This window comes from Chionomys nivalis, chromosome 6, assembly GCF_950005125.1.
Source record: "Chionomys nivalis chromosome 6, mChiNiv1.1, whole genome shotgun sequence".
Taxonomy (NCBI): Eukaryota; Metazoa; Chordata; class Mammalia; order Rodentia; family Cricetidae; genus Chionomys; species Chionomys nivalis.
In genome coordinates, this window is record NC_080091.1 from 91,170,801 (window position 1) to 91,197,268 (window position 26,468).

Genomic DNA, 26,468 nt, shown 5'->3' on the forward strand with positions numbered 1-26,468 from the left:
AGTAATCCACGGTATCCTCTTGCTGCTGTCATGCTTCCGGGCTGCAGCAAAGCTTAGCTGGGCGTGGGTGGACGTGGATGAATCCGAGGATGTCTGTCAAGAATAATAACTCCTTTATCTCACAATGCACTGTCTGCTGGGATCTCAGGCGAGGCAATTTTCTATTAGCATTGTTGTTCAAATGACAAACAAATTTAAAATTAGATTTTCAAGCTGATGTTACCTGAAGAGGCTTAAGCTTCTTTGATCTTATTTTGAAATAGGTTTTCCCACCATTGTCTGCTGTGAACTAAATCTGTACTTAATAAAAGGCTCCCATGATGCTGGAAACTGATGGATGCTGGCCTTTGTTGTGGGAGAGACTCTGCATTCAGAACCAGAGTATGTTTAACCACAAACAGACATAATTTTCTTGGTTCTATGAGCCACAACTAAAAAAAAAAAAAAATCAATGCTTCTATAAACTTAATAAAAATCGGCTCAAGGCACATTTTCTGCTGTTGAATTCTAGCATCAGTACATTTCAGCAGGAAGAACTTCCAGGAGACTAATGCTGTCTGCTTTCTCTTTATGTGAACACTGTTGTCAGAATGTAAAACGAGCTCTTTTGGACAAAAATTAAAAATGAGTACACCACAATACTATATATTTTTCAAAACCCATAGTACTGCTCAGTGCAAAGAATGGATTCTGATAATGATGTGTTACTACCACTGGCTCATCAATTCTAATATACATACAAAAAATTAGTGATAGGAGAAAGTATGGGGAGAAGTAGAGTCCCCAGAATTCTCTGTATGTTGCTTCACCTCCGCCCTGTAAGCCTAAATCTGCTCTCAAACGTGAGTGCAGAATCCTCCTCTTATAATTGAAAGGTCACCAAGTTTTCTTATTCTTGGAACTATTAGCATTTAAACTCATAATTCAGAGAATAGTTACAACTATGGCAATTCACAGGCCCTGTGACTCCTCTCCTAATAAAATATGAAAAATATTAATTTAAAACTATGAAAATATTAATTAAAAATTAAAAGACATTAATTAAAAAGTTGAGAGATTCTTAAATGACCTTTTTTTAATCTCAGGGTTTATTATTGCCTTTAATTTACTACTGTGAAATATGGCTTCCAAAAGAAAAGCATTGGGCATAGCATTTCTGAGAATTCAGTTATGAAATAATTATTTTACTGAGGATGAATACTTGCTAGGTAGAGGACACCTGAGGAAGGTCATACTCAGCAGCATTGTGGGAGACATGTGACTGATTCTGTCAGGATGGCTTCACTCCAGTCTGGGAAAGGGCACATAGTACAAGAAGGTGTGTCGATTCGATTCTCTATGATCCCCATCCATGGAATGATCTGTCAGATTTGCCGACTCAAAATTCATAATTGGTCTTGTTTTTCCCAAACTCTTTACACTCTCCTGCCACCAACCTGATTCATAGCACACTGATTTTACTGCTAGCACGGTGTTAGGTGACGTTACTATCATGAAAATAGAGCTATTTAGTGATACAGCTCTCAGAAGAGCTAGTGACTTTCAGTTTGTTTGTGTCTGGGACAAGTGGCTTCTTCTGGGATGAGGAGTCTTAAAGCTTTTGCTATGAAGCCTGGAAAACATGTACCAAGTGGAGATTCGTGACTCTTTTGACTCTGGGACAGTTGACAGGAGACTTGGGGTGCTGGGTGGTTTCATTCCTCGTCTAAGTAGTGAACTTGAGACTCAGCTTGAGAAACTGGACCCTCACTAGGACTCTGTATACTCAATTCTTTTATGTCCCCTGCCCCTGAGCTCCTTGCCATGTTCTGCTTGGAAAGCCAAATCTTAGCTTAGCCCACATTCTTCAGTGTCTGAGACCTGACAATCCATGAGTGTCTCTCAGAGTCTCAGAGGAAATCAGTGGTTCGCTTGTTATTGGTCTTCTCTGAAAATATCTCTCTCTCTCTCTCTCTGTACATGTGTTCAGGCATGCATACACAATTGTGTGCACTTGCATGTGAAAGCCAAGGACTAATATCAGGTATCTTTCTTAAACACTCCACCTTAATTTTTGAGACAGAGTCTTTTCCCTGTTCCTGGGGCTCCATGACTTGGCTTGACTGACTGGCCAACAAGCCTCAGGGACACTGCTTCTCCACCTGGTACTAGCCATTCTGGCTAACTTTGTGTGGGCATTGGGGACTGAACTCTGTACAGCAAGCACTTTACCCCACCAAGGTTTCACTCCAACCCGAAAACCCTGTTTCTCACATGTCTGCATGTTCATCTGTGTGCTGTGCAAACTTCCCTCAGCCATTGCCCTTCTCTCTGGTGGACACCAGATTACTTAGGATCTCAGGGACACTAATCTGGGCCGTATCCCTTGCTAGGTTATGGGGATCCCTGCAGTATCACAGCAGGCAGGGACAGGATCTGAGTGAGGTAAGAAGGAAACCTGGTTCAGCATTACTTAGGCTGCTTCAAACCTCTGGAGTCTGTTGCCAAGCAGTTTATTTCTTTTAAACACAGTAAAACTTTGGAAAATCTTCCCCTGTAACAATGATTACAACAAAGCTTTAGACATGGCTACTTTGAAATTCCTTTGCAAGACACATCTCTTTAGCAAAACACCTGTGACCTTTACCACAGAATCCTTCTACTGACTGAGAAGCGGTTCTCAGGATAAGGGCCTAGAGAGGAAGGCTTTGTGATAAGCACAAGGATGGTGCTATTGAGTGAGAAACAATGCCCAGGACTCTGGGGCCTGGCTCCATGGAACAGTAAAAATCACCACATTATTAAAAACAACCACTCTGGCCTTCCAGGTGACCAGGCGTCAATTTCTTCACTGAAGATAAAAGCCTATGTGTATTTAAGAACCCTGGTTTCTCTAGTGCTTATCTGTGAGCACAGGGACTTCATGTCCTTCTACACTGGATGTGCTTGGGTCTCCAAAAATAAATAAATAAATAAATAAATAAATAATCAATCAATCAATCAATCAATCATGACTTAGGACAAAGCACTTAATTTGTAACTTTTAGAACTCCAACTTATCGGTCATTTAGCAATTTTCTTCTTGGAAATTAACTTAAAAATTTCCTGTGATATTAGAATTTAATTTGCACTAAATTAAATGTAATTTAGATGCATACATTTAAAGAGTTACATCTCAATTAGCCCCGACAAATCGATGGACACATATGATAGCTGACATCTCTATCACGATACAGGCCGGTTTCGTCAGTGTGTACACTCCGCTCTCAGTCTGGACAGCCCACTGTCTGCCTCCCTGGTGCAGTGATCGCTCTGATTCCTACCTACCTATAGCAGTCGTAAGTCTGTCCTTAAGTCTCTTGAATAAGATGATTCAGCCAGAACATGTTTTGAGAGTCATCCATATCGTTGCATGTTCTAGCAGTTTATCCTCAAAGCCCTTAGTAGTATGACCACACTCTTGCCACTACACACAGACTGGAAATGAAGGATGGTACATAAAGTCTGCCTTTTAAAAATGAGAACATGCATTAAATTAGTCTCTTAAAATTCTTTATTAAGAAAATGAAAGCACTGAAAGGTCCCAAATCAGACCTTCTTTAAACGCAGCTTCATTCAAAAGCATTTTAAAAAGTTTACCCCTTCTCAGTCAAAAGGATACACTGCATGGCAAATAAAATCTCAAAAATATAATCTCTAAAATGACGTTTCCCTTCTTTTACCACGCTTCTTATCCCGTGTTCATTTGGTGTATAGGAGGTCCTGAAACTTGTTTTGTTGGACTGAGATGTGAAAGTGAGGAATACACTAAAATCAAGAATGTTGAACAAACCTTGGACTATTCCAATAAAGAATGGGAACTATTTATGCATTGACTAAAAAAAGCTTATATTCATTTCATACTCAAATTTTAGGAAATTATTTCTCATGGTATATAGAATATAATTTAAACACTATGATAATAATGTAAACACAATTGAAATATACAGGTTGAGAATTAAAGAGTTAAACAATATATTCTTCTCCAAATCTGGTTGGCATCTATATTACTCCTGGAAACTCAATAAATGAAATGATTGTTTTCAATATATCCAGGGCTGCCATTCTTTTGAAAAATTCTGCTACATGCATAAGCAATAGTTTGCTTATCTGTTCTGTGGACACACTTTCAGTTGCTTCTAGTTTTTACTTATTGAGAATAAAACTGGTATAGCATTTATGTATAGCATTTTGTGGCCATATGTTTCTATTCCTTTGCATGAATACCTAGAAATGGAATTGTTGAGTCACACTGTAGGTGTGTGTTTATCATGATAAAATCTTCCAATCTGCTTCCCAAAGAAGTTTAATCCCTTTCTATTCTAACCAGCAGTTGAGAGCTCTGGTTTCTCACAGCCCTGCCAGTACTGGGTGTTATCAGTGCTTTTAATTTTAGCTGTTTTTTTTTGTAGGCATGAGATGGAGTTTCTTTGTGGCTTTAATTAGAATTTTTTGATGATTTAGATTTGTTGAGTGCGTTTTCATATTTATAAATCTCCTGTCAAATGTCTGCCCAAGTCTTACTCATTGGACACCACCATTGCTTGTTTGTATTCATTGATGAATAGATAATGTTTACACAACCAGGAATTTGTATGTATCAAATATATTTTCACATATATGTCAAGAATATTTTCTCCTAGTTTGCTTTCTACCTTATGACTTTGGGTAAGTAAAAGCTTTTAATGTTGATGAAGTGTGTTTCTATTTTCTTTTTTTTCAAACTGAGTACATTTATTTGCCCAAAGAAATCTTACCCTACTTCAAAATCCAAAACTATTTTTTCCTTTAAGAGATACACATTATTTTACTAGCTTTAGAGATGTTTATCACTCATGTCTTGGTGTTTAACTTCTCTTGACTTAATATTTGTTTACAGTGCAAGGTAAAAACTGAAGTTCAGTTTCTCCTTATCGATATTGAATTATTGGGGATTGATTTTTGCCATCAAACTTAAAGAACAACTTTGGGATGCTGAATGATGGCAGAGTGCTTAGCATGTGTAGGGCTTTGATATTCAATTCCTAGCACAGAAAAGTGTGTGTGTGTGGGGGGATGGAGAAATAGAAAAAGAACATACAGACCAATAATTTAAAAGTCAACATATCAGTTGCTGTCTATTAAAAAGTTGTTTGGCTAGCCATCCATATTTTCATATGAGGCAGCCATAATTTATAAGTAGACCCAAGTGGAGCATAAAAATTAGCAGTCAACTACTGATTCTTACTTGAATTTAGATCAAAGAAGCAACTAAGAACTTGTCGGGGGGATGAGAGTGAAAACCAGAACCAGTTTATCAGGCGAAGCAGTAACCCAGAAACCACAAACCCAATGTGGTTCCTTGGGGTTTCGTGATGCTTGCAGCATCTGCCGCCACTGCCGGCTCTACACCTGCCGTGTTAGATCTTTTCCGTTAGCCTATGGCAGAGCCCCTTGTTTGTGCCAGTGCGCCAGTTCCAAAGCACAGTGTAGAAGCATAAACTTTAGCACGACTTGGTTCAGCAGATGGAAACCCACCATGACGGTATTCCAGAAGATAGAATTGAGTTTGATTGTGTGGCTTGAGAAGCCCAAAGAGGAGAACTTTTGTGCAGACATAAGGGGACAATTGTTGTGGTAAACATTTTAATAGTGAAAGTAGTCTGACGCTCTCATTCCATCAAGCTGTCCTACATAGATGATGCTTATATATAGTTTTCATAATTTGAAAATATCCTACAGCAAAGTCAGAAAACTAGCTTAAAACATATAGTAAGTGAAATTCATATTAGTTTTCTATAGAGTTTTCTCAAACCAGAAGAAATGTACTCCATACCCTAATTTCTTAACACAAATTACCAATATTTTCTACTTTAAATTGTGATATAAACGTCAGTTTAGTGAGTTGGCTTTAGTGGATATTTATGCAGGATTTTTATGAAATAGGGAGACAGAGAAGAAATAGTGTTGGACATATGACCTCTGTGATCCGGGCGCAGCTCCACTCCTTGCTTTTCTTCTGAGGTTATGAGCATCTCTTGTTTGTTTTGACATTCAACGAGATGGCAAGTCTCTTTCTTCGCTGTTCGCAAAGAGCTGAGGTAGTTGAAAAGCGAGGGTGACTGCCTTCCCAATGGCTTTTCGATCTGTCCTCGGTGCTGTGCCAAGCTGGAGTCACATAGAGGAGGGGCTCCTTGGATTTGTGATGAGCTCCCCCCGCCCCGCCGCTCTCCTCCCTGCCCTCCCCGCCCCAGCGCTGAATTCGCAGATCTCAGTTGCCACGGTCCTGTTTCTTCTCATTTCGCCAGAAAACGAGGTAGCTGTAGCCACAGATAGACTTTTTCCTTTTCTCTTCCCTCCTCCTACCCCTCCCTAGACCTCTCTGGGCTTTGACGTCATGTGTGCTCCTTTCAGTTGCCATAGCAACCCCATTCCCCAAGCCCTCTGTCCGTCTCCTCTGGTAGGTTCCACAATGGTACAGGCAGCCTCCCGCTGCACAATGGTTTCCAGGCAGTGAGAGAGGGTGATTCAGCAAGCCACTCTTCTCTTTAATCCTTCCGTCTCTTTTTATTTTTATGGGGGTGGGTGGTGCTTCATATACTAAATTCTTACCTTTTTGCTTTTCTATTTTTATTTTTACAAATTTTCTTTCTCTTCCGCACTCCTCAATTCTTAGGGGTTTGAGTGAGCTAAAGATTGGTTCTTCTTGGAAATCACCTGTCTATTATTATTTTTAAACAATCTCCACACCTCCAAAGACCCTCCTCCTCATTCCAGCTTGGAATGTGGCTACTGAAAACCCAGTAGGGAGGATTTCTGGGGCACGCATCCCGACCAGGATCCTGGTTCCCAGGCACGGAATGGTAGGTGACTTCTTGCTCATTTTGGGTTCTATCCTGTTTTGGGAGGGTGGGTGATATCTGTCATCGCTCTTGTGGGATGGGAGAGAGGATGCGAAAGTAGGAAGCCATGGGGTTGGAGAGCCAGTTTAACAAAATATACTGTCTGTGAGGTAAGAGGACCCTGGCATTTCACTCTGGCCAGCCTCTCCTCAGACCGAGGAGTGAAGAGAGCTAGAAGGTAGGACAGACCATGACGATTGTGATCCGCAAAGCAGAGTAAGGGAAATGCACACTTGGAGGGGGAGAGAGATAGAGATAGATAGATAGATAGATAGATAGATAGATAGATAGATAGATAGAAGGAGAGGCTTGTTTAGAAGTGTGAATCTCAGTTGTGAACTACTATAGGTCTCATAAGATTTAAAAATGTCATTAATAGACATAAATTTTGTTTATAGACAGGTTTAACTTTAAATATTCTGAAATATATCATACAGTTTATATTTATGTATATATACACACACATATATAATGAACTAATGATGTTGCACACACACACACACACACACACACACAAAAGATGATGTTCTTCTTATAGAAAGATCCCCAACTAAATCTGGGCTGCAGATAGGAATGCAGTACAGGGACTTGATTAGGGAAAAGAGCAAACATTGGCACCGCGTCCACATAGGTAAAGGTCCCTTTAAGAAAGTGATCTCCCAGTCACAGTAGGCAGCATTTTTCTATGGCAAGGTTCCCAGGTATTCTGTGCAGAGATACTGTGTCCCCTAGAAATGTCAGTGCATTTTCAGAAGAAAAAATAAATTGCTGTCATTGGAAAAGAGCTTGGTGATATAGTCATCAGAATTTAAGTATTTGCTCCTTCAGCAGAATAAGTGTGGTTTATCGGAAAGCCTTCCAGTAACTTGGGTTTTGGATATTTCAAGAAAATTATATCTATGTATTATATACATCATTTTCTTTTTCCCTCCAACATTTAAATATAGAGCCAAGATGCTGCTTTGACTGCCTTATGCAGACAACTTCCAAGGGCATTGCAATCTGGCCACAGAAAGGAGCAGCTACTCCTAGGGCAGGAGTATCTGAGGCAGCCACAAGGTTGTTTACACGGTCTGTTTCTGCTGCAGAGCAATGTGTCTCTGCAACAGCACTGGCGATAACTTTCACGAACACAGGCTAAGTCATATGGGACAGGCCACAGTTGGCAGGGAAGGGAGGCGGGTGGTCGATGCGCCAGACGTTACCTGTGCAGTTTTTCCCTCTCTCCCAGTGCTATGATTGTCAAGCCTGCAAGGTCTTACAGAATGCTGATCAACATATTTAAAATGATTGCAGTAATGGCCAGTTCTCTCCGAGAGGCTTCAGTAGACATCCGTCCTCAGTGAGCATGTATGTTTTAGTACAGCCAGCCATGCTCATGAATGAATTCACGAGCTTCCAACTCCACTTTGTAACCATTGGGTTTTAGGGCTAGGTAGTTTGATGGAGCAGTCTTGCTGCTTCTGGTATGCGTTTTTTTCTTTTTCTTTTTCTTTTTAAAAACCTTAATCTTACCCTCAATATTGACACAAAGTATTGGATTAGCTCGTTTGTCTACAAACACCAAAAAGGATTGTCTCTCCCCTACAATGGGACTGGAAAAGCAGATGAGAAAGGTGGAATGACCTCAAGTCTGAGTTTCCAGCTTCCTTACTGGCCTCTCCTTCCCCTCTGTCCTTAGTAGCTTTCATTTGTGGGGCTCTGGTTTTTGCAAAATCTTTGCAGTTGTAATGAGAGAGATTCCAGGTGACAGGGAAGCCAAAAGTACCTGGGGAGTGGCAAATTCAGCTGCCTCCAGCTTCCTGCTTGTTGTCCCCCTAAAAAACAGCATCTGCTGGGGGAGGTGTGTGTTTGCATGCGGGATGGGGGTTATTCTGAACAGCTCCCACAGGGACTGACTGTATTCTCACTGTGACTGTCTGGCGCAACTGCAGCTAGTACTACGGTTTCTAGTGCGTGGTGGAGATGTTGCAAGGTTAAGAGGAGAGTTGATCATGAGTGCTATAAAATGCAGTTATTTTAAATTTGTGACAAAACTCTTTCACTGTATGCTAAAGGAATATCAGAAAGCAAACGATGTTTGCCTAATTTAAGTATTCAAAGGCACATACATATACTGAAAGTTATATTGCATCCTCATGTAACTGGATCTATCTCTTTGAATATAAACTTAGCTACATAGTTTTCCATCCTGATGATAAAAGATAAAGACCAATTGAGGTTTCCTTGTTTGTTAGACTCAGGATCAGGCATTTTTTTCTCCTTGTTCTAGAGCTGACCTCTGGTCATATTTGTAGCTAGAGGATGGATGTGGAGTGGAATTGTGAGTAAGTCAAACAGATCTTTGATTGCTCATTGGAAAAATGGGCGGCACAAGGAGCAAACACATCTCCACATAGAGGATCTCATCCTTGTTCCTCCTGCTTCCTTCCAGAGTCTTTTGGAAGCTTCCACTTGGCATTGTGGCAGTCTTGCATGGAGAGACGCAGAAGGGTCCGGTACCAAGAAAGGAATGCTGTGCTCTATTAGCTGCAGGCTTGCCTCCCGCCACACATGCTTCTGTTATGGCATCTTCCTCAGAGCATGGAGGAGGCGTGGGGGAGGTGGGCCCTCAGACTCCCAGGAGAGAAGCTTTCTCAGTCACGAGGAACAGAATCCATTGGCTTCTTTAGCATATTGAGATTATTTATTGCATTACATAATCCTGAGTGGAGACACTGTGCAGCTAATTCTGATAAGATGGCTTGCTGCATATTTCTTGAAGAGAATTGTCTTTTAGAACGGAGTCTGTGTTTTCAGACATACATGTTTATACATACATGTTTATACATACAGGTTCAGACATACATGTTCAGATAGACATACATGTTCAGACATATGTGAAAGCCTGTGTTTCCTCAATGTTTTCACACTGCAGTTTCAGTATTCTGAGCAGAATTTTCTCTTGTTTTGAGTATATTTCAACCCCATGAACAAATTAAGGTGAAGAAAGGAAACCTAAAGAATCTACATGTCTTGATGATCATTGTTTCCCCTATGTTTAATGTAGAAAAAATTTGTTGTTTTAAGAAATACAGAATCTTAGCCAGGTGGTGGTGGCACATGCATGCCTTTAATCCCAGCACTAAGGAGGCAGAGGCAGGTGGATCTCTGTGAGTTCATGGCCAGTCTGATCTACAAGAGCTAGTTCCAGGACAGGCCCCAAAACTATAGAGAAACTCTGTCAAACAAAAACAAAAACAAACTAAAAGAAAACAAAACAAGTAGAGAATCTTGGTAAAAATGAGTAGAGATACTGGGTAACACTGCAAAACCCATGAACGAAACCTCTATGCTAGAAAGCTGGCTCCAAACACTCCTATTTTCAGTAAAGGGTTTTGTAGTTTAAATGACATTTTGGACACCCAGCAAGCTACTCTGGCTTTTCTCGCAGTTCATATCCTCAGTGTCTACAAGCTACAAGACCCATAGACTTAAGAGATCAGTGCTGGTTGGAATGGAAACCCAAGTGTTGCATAGAAAGATAAATGGCGGGAGGCTTCTCCTGCAGAAGTATTCCAGTTGCAGCTGCTCAGACACCCGAGGGCTGTGCAGAGTGAAGGTGCAGTCATGGCGCAGGGCACCCAGCATTGCCCAGCAGCCTGCACAGTGAGAGACAGGATTCTACTGATTCCTCACCCCACCCCTCCTTCTTTAACATCAGGAACGAGATAAAACATAAGCAACTGAGACTTAGAGACACTCAAAATCCATGTCAGTGGGTTTTCCTCACAGAAATTAAACCGAGTCCTGGTTTGTGGCTAGTGGCCTTCCTGGATGCACCAGATGCTTTCTGAGTGTGGGACCTTGGAGTCATGGGTGTCATTCTATACAGAAATAGGACCTGAAACCCCAGAGTATAAAGGGAGGTCCTCAGGTGGTGTGGGACAATTCTGTATTCTGTCAATGATATTTTAAATAAATGCTGATTGGCCAGTAGCCAGGCAGGAAGTATAGGCGGGACAACCAGACAGGAAGTAGAGGCGGGTCAATGAAAACAGGTGAATTCTGGGAAGGAGGAAGCCCGTTCCTCCCCCAGTCTTGCTCAGACATGGAAGAAGGAAGATATTACTTGCCCTGCCGAAAAACGTTCTGAGCCATGTGGCTAACATATACTAGAATAATGGGCTAATATAAGTTAAAAGAGTTAATAAGAAGCCTGAGCTAATGGGCCAATCAGTTTATCATTAATATAGACCTTTGTGTGATTTCTTTGGGGCTATACCGGCTGTGGGAGTTGGGCAGGACAGAAACCCCAACAAGCAAGCCCTCATGTTACAGAAAGAAACCTCAGTCTACACCCAGGTCTACTTATTTGGCTATGCGTATTCCCTGTCTGTGGGAGGAGACGTTGCCTTCAGGTCTGTCTTGCTCAGCCTAGCACACAGTAGGAACACAGCAGGCACACAGTAAGTTTCTATCGGATGAGAGCTTGCTGTGGTAGAAGAGAGTGAGGTGATAACATGTTTCAGCCGTTGGAGTCGATGCTCGTGTGGGGAGTTGAGTTCAGTAGTGAGAGTGGGATAGTTTGATGGTCAGTGCAGTAGGACCAGTGAGGAAGATACTGCACTCTAAAATGGTGACATGCGGCACACGAGACACCCTGGGACGTTGGAAGTCAATGAGTGTATAGTGGCGGGAAAGGTATTCCTAGAAATTGCTGGAAGACCCTGGTTGGGATAAGACTCTTACCTGACTAGAAAGGAGGATTATTTCCAGACTTGACAAGATGGAAATTAAGCTCATGGTTTGGCAATAGGTAGAAAACTGAAAACTGGCATAGGCCTTGAGACTCTGCTCTAAACTAATATAGCAATAAGGGAAAGAGTGGGTCTGGGTAAAATCTGATGATGACGGCAGCCTCGTTTGCCTTCAGACCAACATCAACTTAGTTTGAGGTCCGGCCCTCTACTTTCTGTTGGTAACTGGGTAGCCATTGTTCTGGTGTACTCTACTGTAAAAGAAGATTGTGTTCCAGTGGAAGCTGCACTGATGGATCTCAGAACTAAGTCTACAGCTAGAAAAGCAAGGATCCTGCTCATTCAAATCATTATTAATTTTTTTGCTCAGATTTTAAAAACATCTAGCTGTTTTGCTATGAAGGATACCAAAGTTCCTTTATTTGCAACAAATTCTAACAGAAGTTTTTGCCTCATATGTCTGATGTCATCTCCCTGATCCTTGCCACATGGGAAAGTTGCTTTATTGTATTTGATGTTGTTATTTTGGTTTTAACAGTGCAAGTGAAATTAAATGTGAAATCTTAAAATCAAATTGATGCATCATTTTGCCCTGATTTTAGGCTAGTGTGAGAACACCACCGGCAGGACCATCTCAGATCTTGGTTATGGCAACTCATGCAAGACGCTGTTGAATTAGACTGCTTTCCTTTCGATGAGAAACCACACAAGCAGTGGTGAGTGGAAACTCTACAAGTATTCCTTAGTAGAACATTGACAGTCAATGTGGACAGCTTACCTATCACGCATTGTCTCATATATGGATCTGGAGAAACTATTCTCTGAATGGTGTCAACCTGGGTAAAAATCAGTAGGAAAGAGCATGCACCTTAGTTGATGGTGTGGTCATTCCAATACCACTTATAATTCTGGGTTTTTTTAAAAAAAGATATCCCATCATTCCGTCTCCACAAGTCATCCCCGTCTACATAGGCTGGCTCCAGTTAACAACACCATGTTCTAGAGCAACAGCTAGGTAACATTATTTTAAGTGGTGTTGTTAGTTTACAGCATGTTTCTATACTGATTCAACTCCTTCAGTGGAAAAATTAGTTCTGAGGTAAATTATAATGCTTCATTCTTTTCAGAACTGCACACATGCACACACACACACATAAATGCACATACACCACATGCACACCACACACACACACATACACACACACACACTCATGAAAAACAATGTTGAAGATACACCTAGTTGCTCTACCTACTTAGAATAATTTGGAAATGTATTACTTTATAAGAATATCAGCACACCCAAACAGAATGTCTTTTCAAGTCAAATCTTGATGTTTGACAGCCACCAACGTCAGCGGTTAAAAACTACAGTTGAGACGAACAAGTTCTAGTCTGTCAAATAAGATCTGTGAGACACAGCATGCAATGGCGGTGCCTCTAAGACTCCAAAAGGAAGCTGTTGGTGCTGGTGATCAATATCTCACTTTCATTTGCCTGATGGCTTCTTACTAGCAAGGCTGTCCTGTGGCTAAATGTGGTGCTTATAGCTCCAGAAATCTGAGGAAATGAGTTCTATAGTGATTCATATTACGGTTTTTACAACCTGCAACCATTACCCTAAAGATGCAGATCCAGGGGTCCCCACTATAGTGTGCTTTATAAAAATGTGTTCTGTGTTTGGTATGGAGACAGAATCACATATAATAGCCAGTAACCAACCATTTATGAGTTACAGCAATAAAAGCTTTGTATGGTTGACTCTATATGTTGTCCTATGTTATTCCCAGGGAGTAGACGATATACACTAACCACAGGCTAAACACTTATCTACTAAGCTAACTCTTAATGGCAATCTGTTATGTAGATATCCTAGATGAGCTTCTCTATCTTAAAGGAATATGTGCCCTATGTGAAGTGCTATCAGCAGGACACCCTAAAGATGGTGGACTAGTGACGTGTAATCCAGTAGGTAGACACGGGGAAGCAAAGATATTCCAAAGAGAAGAATCTCACAGATATGGTAAAAATTAACCAAGAAGACTTCACACAAGGGACATTTTAGTGAACACCAAGAGATTAGCCAGAGAGAGGAAAGGCACAATTAACACACAGTGGGAACCCCATCGGCTGGGAGAGCGATTGCTCGGGAGCACTCTCGTTCAGCACTGGGATAGAGGGGTACAGGAGACACATGAGGAATCTCTTAGACAAAGTCAAGGCATTTGAATTCTACAGTAAAATGAAGAGATTTGGAGATCTTCACTAGGAGAGTGACACAGTTGGCTTATTGTAAAGATGTGGATGTTTTACCCATTCAAGAATATATTAAATAAGGGGAAGGTAAAGATAATTATATATCATAGTTCATAGACTCCCAGTATGCACCACATGCTCCAGATCATCTGCTTTTCCTTCCGGAACACAGGTGGCCACACAGCCATCTTTTCTGTCACTCAACCCCTTGCCACTCTTTGTAGAATTTACATCTAAGTATGTCCACCATACATATTTCATTTTGTCTGCACTTCAGTTCTACAAGCTTGTCTTTACAGTATTTACATCCTGAATCCTCTGATCATAAACCTTGAGTTCACACAGATAGTATATTTTCATAAGTTGTTGCATAGCATTTTATTATAGAAATATATAAAAATTTGCTTATCCCTTTACTGTTTGATGGGCATTCATATTTTATTTAGTTTCTATCACATGCATCTAGAATAAAAACAAAGAGGAGGGATTGCTAAGTTTTGAGGTATGGGTGCCTTTAATTTTAATAAATAATTTAAAGATGTTTTTGAGTCGGACACATCAATTGTACCCATGACAGTGGCATAGGGGAAACTCAACGTTTTCTTCTGTGCTTCATTTGCAGGCTCTTTCATTTCTCTAATCAGGTGAATGTGTAATTATACTCATATAAGTATCAATTTGCATTTTGCTGATTACTAATGAGGAAAATCATTTCATTTTTTAAATTGCGGCCAATTGATATTCCTCTTTTGTGAAGTGCCTGTTTTTGAGCCTTTTTGAAATGTATCTTTCCAAATGCTATCGTTTTTGAATTCTTATTGTGTCACAGACCCTACATGGAGCACTTTGCAAACACTCATCTTCAGTCATCTTTGTGACTTTCAGACATGGGGATGCAGAGTTTAGGAGGCCAAATCACCCACTGACAGATACGCAGGAGAGAAGCCGCGGACTTAATGTTCAACTTGAAGTCTTTCTGACCCGAAAGTTCTTTAGTTTCTCAGAGTTTGTTTAGAGGCTGGCGAGGCTGAGGCCAGAGGGAACACTAAAAGCTCAGCTGCAAGAGCAAAAGTAATGTGAACGCATGGGGAAGGGTGGGCAGACGGGGGAGACCTGGAAATGAATGCAGTGGTGGGAGAAGGTGGTGGGGTGGAAACGTCTCCCGTTGCCTTGTCTGTGGGCTAGGCAGTCAATGCGAGTCATACGTGTGTCTTTATAGTGGTATTGTAGGCACCTCGGAGACCGTGCTTCATGATTCTAACACTTAGTAAGAAATTATTTAAAGCCTGAGAGGTTATAAAGTTCAGGGTTAAAAGAGACCACGGTGTTTATTCAGGTCAACTCTTCGCTTTCTAAAAGATGTGACAGTAGCTGCTAACAGGGAGCAAGTGGCTTTGTCAAGATCATGTGTCACCAAGTGTCATATTAAGAACAGATGCTAGGACTGCAAAAACAAAATGTAAAGAAATACCAAATAACAGCCGCCTGGTTTTGAAATTAATATGTGAATCATCCGCTTTAGTTCTTAAACCTTTCTCAGGCAGTCCCCTTTGGTCCAAGTCTATCATCACTACCACAGAGGCTCTGTTCATCATCTTTATCAGACTTAAGAAACCTTAATGCTGTCACGTCGTTCTGCTGATGATCATGCCAATAAAACCACATATTTTTATTTTAGTTTTCAGTCATTACCGTATAACCTGCCTGCACAAGGACTCGTCGATATACGCTGTTCTTCATGCAGTGATTTCCCTTCTCCTTAAAAACTGCTGCATCCTTGCCATCTTAGAGAATCTGGACACCTAGCATGGATGGCGACTCCAATGTGCCTCAATCCACCTCCACACTCAGCTTTTTCCCTCTCTGATTTATTGCATTGTGTCAATTCTGGTCTTTCTCTCTCCCTGTTCCTTGCAGAAGGTTCCAACTTGTAATACTTAATGTTTTCTTTTCTTTTCTTTTTTCTTCTTGCTTCTCAATAATGCTCAAGTGATATGCACCCATTAAGAATTGTATTCATCTTACACACACACACACACACACACACACACACACACACACACACACACACACACACACAGAGAGAGAATTGTATTTCACCAACTAAGAAATACAGAGACAGGGGAAATAGTCTTATTTAGGGAAGAACCCTATAATGCTTACCCAATACCAAGTGGTCAGCCCCCCGAGATCACATACATACAAGTGAGACTGTGCAGACTGTGCAGGCTGTAGTTACATACTTAGGAATATATACGTATACATGTGGGGGGGGCATAACAACATCATGAATTTGAGAGAGAGCAAAGGGGTACATGGGAGGGGTTGAAGGGAAGAAGGGAAAAGGGAAATGATGCAACTACATTTTAATTTCAAAAACAAAAAGTCATTAAAAAAGAATCCTGCTTCAGAGTTTGAGTCTTGATCTTGAGCCTAGCTGGCGATATGCTGGGCAAAGCCCACTTGTGATGATTGGAAGCAGCAGGAGCCTGCAAATTCCAGTTAGCTGGAAGACATGCACAATGCTTTATTATGAAATACGCTTGGCATTGGATGACTTTGGCCAACCAGAGGCTAATGGAAGTGTCCTGAGTCCACACAAGGCGACATGAGCCAAGCTATGACGCCTGCAAGGTTGGCTGTAGTGCGTGCGCTTTTGACATCTGCTGGTTTCAGCTTGATATTAGTTTGCTGCAGGGAACATCGTAGTGAATTCTAGCTGGGGTTATTCATCTTAGAAGTTCCTCTGTATAGCCCAGGACCTGCTACTTGTTGAATGATTGTTTTGTGAAAGACGAAAAAGAGACAGGCATACAAGAGACAGACATAAAAGACAGATGCAGGCCAAAGGAAGAACTAGCAGGAAAGTATACAGCTACATATAGAAACAGTCAAGTTCTAGAACAGCATGGAAAATAGTATCTTTGATACAGTCTGGAAAATGGCTTGGAAGAGTTCACAATTTCATTTAAATAGGTTAAGTGATGGCCTATATTGTTTGACACATCTCTCAAAATAACAGAGGACTTTAATTTCTTTTTTATAAGCATTGCATTTAGTGGCTGCTGTTGATAGGCTTGCCAAAATTCATTTTGTTTTCCTTGACAAAGTACCCACTGTTCTTTTTACTTTTTGAAAGTAATTGGAATAACGTGTGCAGCCTTTAGTGACTTCAACTAGGAAGGACATTCATAAGAGGAAGCGGGTCCTGGGAATGAGTGTGAGGATGGTAAGGGCTGAGAAAATGTACCTTGTGACATATAATCAGGCGGCATTCCAGTATTATGCCTGGAGTCGGGAAATGGAGGTTGAGGCTAGCCACCGAGGAAGCGACTGATTTAAGATACTTAGAGAGCTGTCACACAAGAGGAGTTAGAGGGTCCAGGTTTATTTTTAAACTGGAAACAGAAGAGACTGCCCAGCACATAGTAGAGACCACACACTGAAGAATGCGCTGCTCGTGGAACTGCTTTATGAACAGTAAACTTTGGGTCCATGTAAATATTTGACTGTAGTCAGGGTTCACCAAATAAAAAAAAAACTTGTTAGGGATTCTGTGGCTCTCTGTGTTGAAAAAGCGAGCAAATGACCTCTTAGCGGCAAGATCCTCAGGACTCATGAATTGCAGTTGCTCAGAGGAGGACAGGAAGGCTGCGACAAAGCTGAAGGTGTCAGCTGTCATTACTGACTGCACACCACATACGGCTTGAAGTGCTCTGCCTGCGCTAATCCATTCGGTCCCCTCCAAAGCCTTTCTGAGCAGCCTGATTTTACAGCTGATGACCGGGAAGTGATGGCAAACTATTCGGCAACTCCCCTCGGGTCCTGAAGCAAGGAGGGGCAGGGCCCAGGGACTTCGAACTACATACTTCAAAAAAAAATTGATATGCTCCTTAACATTGAAAGTGAAAGTGGGACCAAAATAGAACCTTAAAATACAGACACACAAATGCATACACACAAATACAGACACAGAATCAGACACACAAATACAGACACAGAAATACAGACACGCAAATACAGACACACAAATACAGACACACAGATACAGACACACAGATACAGACACACAAATGCAGACACACAGATACAGACACACAGATACAGACACACAAATGCAGACACACAAATACAGACACACAGATACAGACACACAGATACAGAAACAGATACAGACACGCAAATACACACACACAAATAAAGACACACAGATACAGACACACAGATACAGAAAGAGATACAGACACGCAAATACAGACACACAAATACAGACACATAAATAAAGACACACAGATACAGATACACAAATGCAGACACACAGATACAGACATGCAAATACAGACACACAAATGCAGACACACAGATACAGACACACAGATACAGACACGCAAATACAGACACACAAATGCAGACACACAAATACAGACACATAAATACAGACACACAGATACAGACACACAAATGCAGACACACAGATACAGACACACAAATACAGACACAGATACAGACACACAGATACAGACACACAAATACAGACATGCAAAGATTCCCACAGGTCTAGGGAGTCAGAAACCAGGTCAGTGAGCTAGATCAAGGACCGCGGTGACATTTGTCCTTCTAGAGGGCTGTTCTGTCCTGATTCTCGTCACTGATAACCATCTGAGATGAGAAACTAAATTCTTAGGGCGATTTCACTTGTGAAACTAGCAGAGGTGTTCTTCAGACAGAAGACTCGTGTTTCTCCCTCCTAAATTCATATACTAAATCCTAGCTCTGGTCAAATGGGTGAGTGCTCAGCCTTAGAAAAGTGTTCTTGATTCTCACACATGTTGATACTCAACACACAGATACTTACAAATTGAGTGTATTTTACCTATTTAAATAGTCATGCAAAGTAGTAAAGACTAATGTAATTTTGAAGTAGAATACCCTTTTAAGCACTCTTACCCCAGGGAACTAAAATTTAGAAAAAGTATTTTAAAGATATAATTAATTAAAATAAATTGGGAAACAATACCTTTTTGATTTTTTTTTTATTGAGGAGAAGAGAAAGGTATTTGCTATGGATTTAGCTGTTATTCTGTAACTGTACTATATTATATCCACTGGTTATTTTTTGTATAGATTATATAAAAAGTCAATAATTATGATAAAGCTTTTTTCAAATGTTAACTGGCCACTGATTATGTAATTTTGTTATCCATGCAAAACATAATCATTATTAAATATTAGAATACTTTGCACCATTCTAGTTTAAAACTTCTCAGATTTTCCACCAAGCTATAGGTACATATTCATAGATTTATCTATCACATTGCTTTTATCTATTTACTTGTTTATTTTTATATCTCTTTAATAAAATTTCTTGAATTAAAAAAAAAAGAAAAGTGTTCTTGAGAAAGAGGATCCAGAGAACAGACTGGTCCTTCCATCAGTGTGGACCCAGTGAGAGGCCCTGCGCTGAGCCAGGGCAGAATCTACCAGACACTGGGTCTGGTTATATCCTGTATCCTAGACTTGCTATCCTGCAGAATTGTCACCTTAATTTTATTTTTTTTTTAAAAGGAAACAAACTATCTTTTATCATTTTACATACCAATCCCAGATCCCACTCTCTTCCTGTCTTCCATTCACCCCACCTAACCCACCACCAGACCCACATCTACTCCTCAGAGAGGGTAAGGCACATTGCTTTGGGGAAGGTCCAAGGCAGAGCAAGGTATTATCCAAAGAGAATAAGTTCCAAAAAAAAAAAAAAAAAAAAAAAAAAAAAGCCAGCACAAGCAGTAGGGACAAATCCTGGTGCCACTGCCAGTGGCCCCTCAGTCTGCCCCATCCCTGCAACTGTCACCCACATTCTGAGGGACTAGTTTGGTCCTATGCTTGTTCCTTCCAAGTTCGGCTGGAGTTGGTGAGCTCCAATTAGCTCAGGTAGACTGTTTCAGTGGTGTACTCATCATGGTCTTGACCTCTTTGCTCCTATTCTCACTCCTCCCACTCTTCAACTGGACTTTGGGAGCTTAGTCTGGTGCTCCAAATGCGGATCTCTGCCTCTGTTTCCATCAGTTGCTGGATGAAGGTTCTATGGTGACATTTAAGATATTTATCAGTCTGACTACAGAGCAGGGCCCTCTCTTCTATTGCATAGGGTCTTAGCTGGGGTCATCCTTGTGGATTCCTGGGAATTTCTCTAGAGACAGGTTTCTTACTAACCCCATAACGGCTCCCTCAATCAAGATATCTCAACACATTATTTTTTTTATCCATTCTTTGGTTGAGGGACATCTAGGTTTTTTTCCAGGTTCTGGCTATTTCAAATAATGCTGCTATGAACATAGTTGAACAAACGTTTTTGAAGTATGATTGAGCATCTTTTGGGTATATGGCCAAGAGTGGTATTGCTGGATCCTGAGGTATGCTGATTCCCAATTTTCTGAGAAACCACTATTCTGATTTTTAAAGTGGTTGTATAAGTTTGCATTCCCACCAGCAATGGAGGAGTGTTTCCCTTACTCCACATCCTCTCCAGTATAGGCTATCATTGGTGTTTTTGATTTTAGCCTTTCTGACTGATGTAAGATGGTGTCTCAGAGTCGTTTTGATTTGCATTTCCCTGATGGCTAAAGATATTGAACATTTCCTTAAGTGTCTTTTGGCCATTTGAGATTCTTCTGTTGAGAATTCTCTGATAGTTTGGTTCCCCATTTTTTTAAATTGAGTTATTTGGAATTTTGATGTCTAATTCCTTGAGTTCTTTATATATTTTGGAGATCAGTCTTATGTCTGATGTGGGAATTAGTGAAGATCTTGCCCCATTCAGTAGGCTGCCTTTTTGTCTTAGTGACTGTGTCCTTTGCTTTGCAGAAGCTCCTCAGTTTCAGGAGGACCCATTTATTTATTGTTGTTTCTCTCAGTGTCTGTGCTACTGGTGTTATATTTATGAAGTGGTTTCCCATGTCCATGTATTAAGGGCTACTTTGCACTTTCTCTTCTAACAAGTTCAGTGTAGTCTGATTTATATTGAGTCTTTAATCCATTTGGACTTGAGTTGTGTGCATGGGTATGGACATGGATCTATTTTCATTTTTCTACATGTTGACATCCAGTTATGCCAGCAGCATTTGTTGAGGGTGCTTTCTTTTTTTCCATTGTATAATTTTAGTTTCTTTGTCAAAAATCAGGTGTTCATAAGTGTATGGATTAATATCTGGATCTTTTATTTGATTCCATTGGTCAACCTCTCTGTTTTAATGCCAATACCAAGCTGTTATCATTACTCTATAATAGAGCTTGATGTCAGGGATAGAGATGCCAACTGAAGTTCCTTTATTGTACAGAATTGTTTTGGCTTTCCTGGGGTTTTTTTTGTTTTTCTATATGAAGTTGAGTATTGTTCTTTCAAGGTCTGTGAAGAATTGTGTTGGGATTTTGATGGGGATTGCACTGAATCTATAGATTGCTTTTGGTAGGATTGCCATTTTTATTATGTTGATCCTACCTATCCAAGATCATGGGAGATATTTCTCTTTTCTGGTGTCTTCTTCAATATTTTCTTTTCTTGAAAGACTTAAAGTTCTTTTCAAACAGATCTTTCACTTCTTTGGTTAGTGTTACCCCAAGATATTTTATGTTATTTGTGGCTATTGTGGAGGGTAATGTTTCTCTGATTTCTTTCTCAGCTTTTTTATCATTTGTATATGTGAGGGCTACTGATTTTTTTTTTTAGTTTATCTTGTATCCTGACACATTACTGAAGGTATTTATCAACTGTGGAAGTTCCCTAGTATAGTTTTTGGGGTCACTTTTGCATACAATCATGTTATCTGCAAATAACAAAAGTTTGACTTCTTCCTTTCCAATTTCAATCCCCTTGACCTCCTTTTGTTGTCTTATTTCTCTAGCCAGAACTTCAAGAACTATTTTGAGTAGATATGGAGAGAGTGGACAGCCTTGTCTTGTTTCTGATTTTAGTAGATTCACTTTGAGTTTCTCTCCATTTAGTTTGATGTTTGCTGTTGGCTTGCTGTATGTTGCTTTTTTTGTTTAGATATGTTCCTTGTATCCCTGATCTCTCCAAGACTGTTATCATCAAGGGGTGCTGGATTTTGTCAAATGCTTTTTCAGCATCTAATGAGATGATTATATGATTTTCTTTCAATTTATTTATATGATGGATTACATTGATAGGTTTTCATATGTTGAATCATCCCTGCATCTCTGGAATGAAGCCAACTTGATCATGGTGGAAGATTTTTTTTGATGTGTTCTTGGATTCGGTTTGCCAGTATCTCATTAAATATTTTTGCATCTATGTTCATGAGGGAGATTGGTCTGTAATTCTCTTTTTTTGGTTGAATCTTTGTGTGGTTTTAGTATCAGGGCTACTGTAGCCTCATAAAAAGAGCTTGACAATGTTCCCTCTGCTTTTATTATGTGGAACACTTTGAGAAGTATAAATATTAGCTCTTCTTGGAAGTTCTGGTAGAATTCTGCACTGAAACCATCTGGCCTTGGGCTTTTTTTTTGGTTAGGAGGCTCTTGATGACAGCTTCTATTTCCTTGTAGTTTATAGGTTTATTTAAATTGTCAACCTGGTCTTGATTTAATTTTGATATGTGGTACCTATCCAGAAAATTGTCCATTTCTTTTACATTTTCCAAATTTGTGGAGTACAGGTTTTTATAGTATGACTTAATGATTCTCTGGCTTTCCTCATTATCTGTTGTTAGGTCTCCTTTTTAATTTCTGATTTTGTTAATTTGGATGTTCTCTCTCTGTCTTTTGATTAGTTTGGATAAAGGTTTGTCTGTCTTGTTGATTTTTCTCAAGGAACTAGCTTCTTCTTTCATTGAATCTTTGTATTGTTTTCTTTGTTTCTATTTTATTGATTTCAGCCTCAATTTGATTACTTTCTGTCTTCTTATTCTCTTGGTAAGTCTGCTTCTTTTGTTCTAGAGCTTTCAGGTGTGCTGTTAAGTTACTAGTGTGAGCTTTCTTCACTTTCTTTATGTAGGCCCCAAGTGCTATGAACTTTCCTCTAAGCACTGCTTTCATAGTGTCCCATAGGTTTGGGTATATGTTGTGCCTTCATTTTTGTTGAATTCTAGGAAGTCTTTCATGTCTTTCTTTATTTTTTCCTTGACCCAGGGGTAGTTCAATATATCACTGTTCAATTTCCATGTGTTTGTGAGCTTTCTGAAATTAGTGTTGCTGTTGAATTCTAATTTTAAACCATGGTGATCTGATAATATACAGGGGTTACCCCAATTTTTTGTATCTGTTGACGTTTGCTTTGTTGCTGAATATGTTTCAGTTTTAGGGACAGTTCCATGAGGTACTGAGAAGAAGGTATATTCTTTTGTGTTTGGGTGGAATGTTCTGTAGATGTCTGTTAATTCCATTTAAGTCATGATATCTGTTAGTTCTCTTATTATCTGTTAATTCTCTGTTAGGTTTCTGTCTAGTTGACCTGTCCGTTGTGGAGAGTGGGGTGTTGAAGTCTCCTACTGTTAGTATGTGGGGTTTGATGTGTGATTTAAGCTTTAGTAATGTTTCCTTTACATATGTTGGTGATCTTGTATTTGGGGCATAGATGTTCAGAATTGAGACTTCATCTTTATGGATTGTTTCTCTTATGAGTATAAAGTATCCTTCTCCATCTCTTTTGATTGATTTTAGTTTGAAGACTATTTTGTTAGCTATTAGGATAGCCACACTGCTTGTTTCTTAGGTATTTGTTTGGAAAATTTTTTCCCAACCCTTTACTCCGAGGTAATGTCTGACTTTGAGGTTGAGGTGTATTTCTTATATAGAGCAGAAGGCTGGATCCTACTTTTATATCCATTCTTTTAACCTGTGATATTAAGAGATATTAATGACTAGTGATTGTTAATTCCTGTTATTTCTCAGTGTAGTGTGTGTTTCCCTTCTCTGGGTTTTGTTAGTGTGAGATCATCTGTTGCCTGTGTTTTTGTGAGTGCAGTTAGCTTCCTTGAGCTGGAGTTTTCCTTCTACTTCTTTCTGTAGGGTTGGATTTGTGGATGGGTATTGTTTAAATCTAGTTTTGTCACAGAATATCTTGCTTTCTCCATCAATGGTGAATGAAAGCTTTGCTGGGTATAGTAGTCTGGACTTGCATCTGTGGTTTCTTAGTGTCTGCAGCACATCTGCTCAGGACCTTCTGGCTTTCATGGTTTACATTGAGAAGTCGGGTGTAACTCTAATAGGTCTACCTTTATATTTTACTTGACCTTTTCCCTTTGCAGCTCTTAATATTCTGTCTTTATTCTGTATGTTTTGCATTTTGGTTACTTTATGGTGAGGAGACTTTTTTATTTTTTGATTCAGTCTATTTTTTTTTGTTCTGTAAGCTTCTTATACCTTCACAGGCATGCTTTTCTTTAGGTTGGGAAAGGTTTCTTCTATAATTTTGTTGAATGTATTTTTTGTGCCTTTGAGCTGAGTTCTTCTCCTTCTTCTATCCTTATTATTCTTAGGTTTAGTCTTTTCATGGTGTCTCAGATTTCCTGGATGTTTTGTGTTAATAATTTGTTGGATTTAATATTTTGTGTTTGATCGATGAATCTATTTTCCTCTATAGTATCTTCAACACTTGAGATTCTCTCTTTCATCTCTTGTATTCAGTTGGTTATACTTGCCTCTGTAGTTCCTGTTAGTTTACCCAGATTTTCCATAATCAGAATTTCCTTGGTTTGTGTTTTCTTTATTGCCTCTATTTCTGATTTCAAGTCTTGAACTGTTTGTTTCACCTGTTTGATTGTTTTTTTTTTCTTGGTTTTCTTGGGTTTCTTTGAGAGATTTATTAATTTCTTACAATTTTTTGTTTGTCTTTTCCTCTATTTCTTTAAGGGAATTTTTAATGTCCTCTTTAAAGGTCTCCATCATCTTCATAAAGTTACATGTAAGATAGTTTTCTTCTGCTTCTTCTGGGTTAGGATGGTCAAGTCTTTTTAGGTTGTTGGAAGAATTCTTGCATTGGCACCTACCAATCTCTTTTTTCAATTGATGCCAGCAGTGTCTTTGCAGCTTGGTCCAATTTTTGCAGTGGCTGTCTGTCTGTGTCTTGGGAACTTTTCTTGGTCTGCTCTGTATTGTCACTGTGTCTCAGGGGTTTTTGAGTAGCCTACCTGCAGGAAACTCTTCTGCTGGCTGGCTAAAGAAGCTGAGGCAGATGGGGAGGGGCCATGGGTATTGACCCAGTATGGAGCGCCTAGAGAGTGGGGAGTCCTGCTGGGTTGCTGGTCACTCACCTCTTGGTCCTCTCTATGTATGTAGTATGTGTTTCAGAGTTCCACTGAGGCTGCAGACACAGGCTTCCCACAGATAGTATCCACATTTGGATTAATAGTCATTCTGCATTAAAATAGGCAGCAACCGTAAGCAAGCTCATAAAAGAAACGTTTTGTGTGCAGGAAGTGAGTACATCCATTGTGCTTAGAAAGAGTACTCTGCAGGGTTTAGAAAATTAGTCTGAAGTCTTAATCATATGTTTTCTGGAAAAAGGAGGAGAACCTGGTGCTGGATTCTCACTGTAGCTCATCCCTGAATTAATATTTTCTTGTTTAGGTCCTTGTGTAGATGAACTTCTACTGTGTCTGAAAGGGTTAACAGATTATTTAAATTTATTTTGAATGATAAAATTGTATGGCTCACAATGTTCAGGTTGAAGCATGAAATGGTATCTAAGAGTCCAGGTCCAGTGAACGACCATGGTGAGGCAGTGGTGGTCAGCAAAGGGGTGCTGGAGGGATGAGGAGCAGATTCCTGGGCAGCCGAAGGAGGAGCAGAAGGCAGGTGGAGACTTAGAGGGGTCTCAAAGATGAGTTTGGCAATGTCCATTTTTTCTTTATCCTTTTCTTGTAATTAACTTAATTCTGCCCATGCTTATTCTGTCCTGTATAACCCCTATGATAGTTGAGTTACAAGAAATCAGTTTTTACTTATTGAGAATTCATTATCTTTTATAACAGATAGTTTAGGAAGAGGTAACTGAACTGACCTATTCCTCAAGTCTGTATCTTTTTGTATTGAAGAACTAGTGCACATGCATGCTCATTCTATGAAAGAACTAGTGCACACACATGCTCATTCTATGAAAGATCTAGTGCACACACATGCTCATTCTATGAAAGAACGAGTGCACACACGTTCATTCACTGGTTTGCCTGTGAGATCGACTTTTACGCCTTTGCCTTCAGAAGACATGGTTTCTAAATTGTACTGGGATTCATCAACATGGCAGGCACAACTACTGGCATCTGAATCAGTTTAGATACGCCATCAATATTACACATTTACACGAAGACTCGCAGCCCTTTCAAAGACCAGACTATTATGGCAGGGTCACTGAAGGATGAACAAGAACACTCCTCCGCCTTTGTACAGATAGATACTGTGTTAGACACTGTAGAATGTTATGTGAAACCACGAGAGTCTGTTGAAGGGTCTCAAGAATTGGCTTAGGTGTAGGATAGGGACACACACTGATACAGAAGCAATCAGACGCGGCCGCCTATCCTGCTGCCTTCATCCAGTCCTCTGCCCAGGAGTGAAGAGC

General features: G+C 40.0%; 1 protein-coding gene across 4 annotated transcripts in view; it reads left to right on the top strand.

Moving 5' to 3' along the window:
- Window positions 1-6,427: 6,427 nt before the first annotated feature.
- Mapk10 (mitogen-activated protein kinase 10) overlaps window positions 6,428-26,468 on the top strand; it is a 272,339-nt gene continuing 252,298 nt past the window's right edge. For 3 of the 4 annotated variants that reach the window (XM_057771356.1, XM_057771353.1, XM_057771355.1), the window contains exons 1-2: window positions 6,428-6,860; window positions 12,241-12,354. The gene's annotated coding sequence lies outside the window, so the exon portion shown is untranslated. The remainder of the gene's footprint in view (window positions 6,861-12,240; window positions 12,355-26,468) is intronic. The other variant, XM_057771354.1, reaches the window with a different exon arrangement.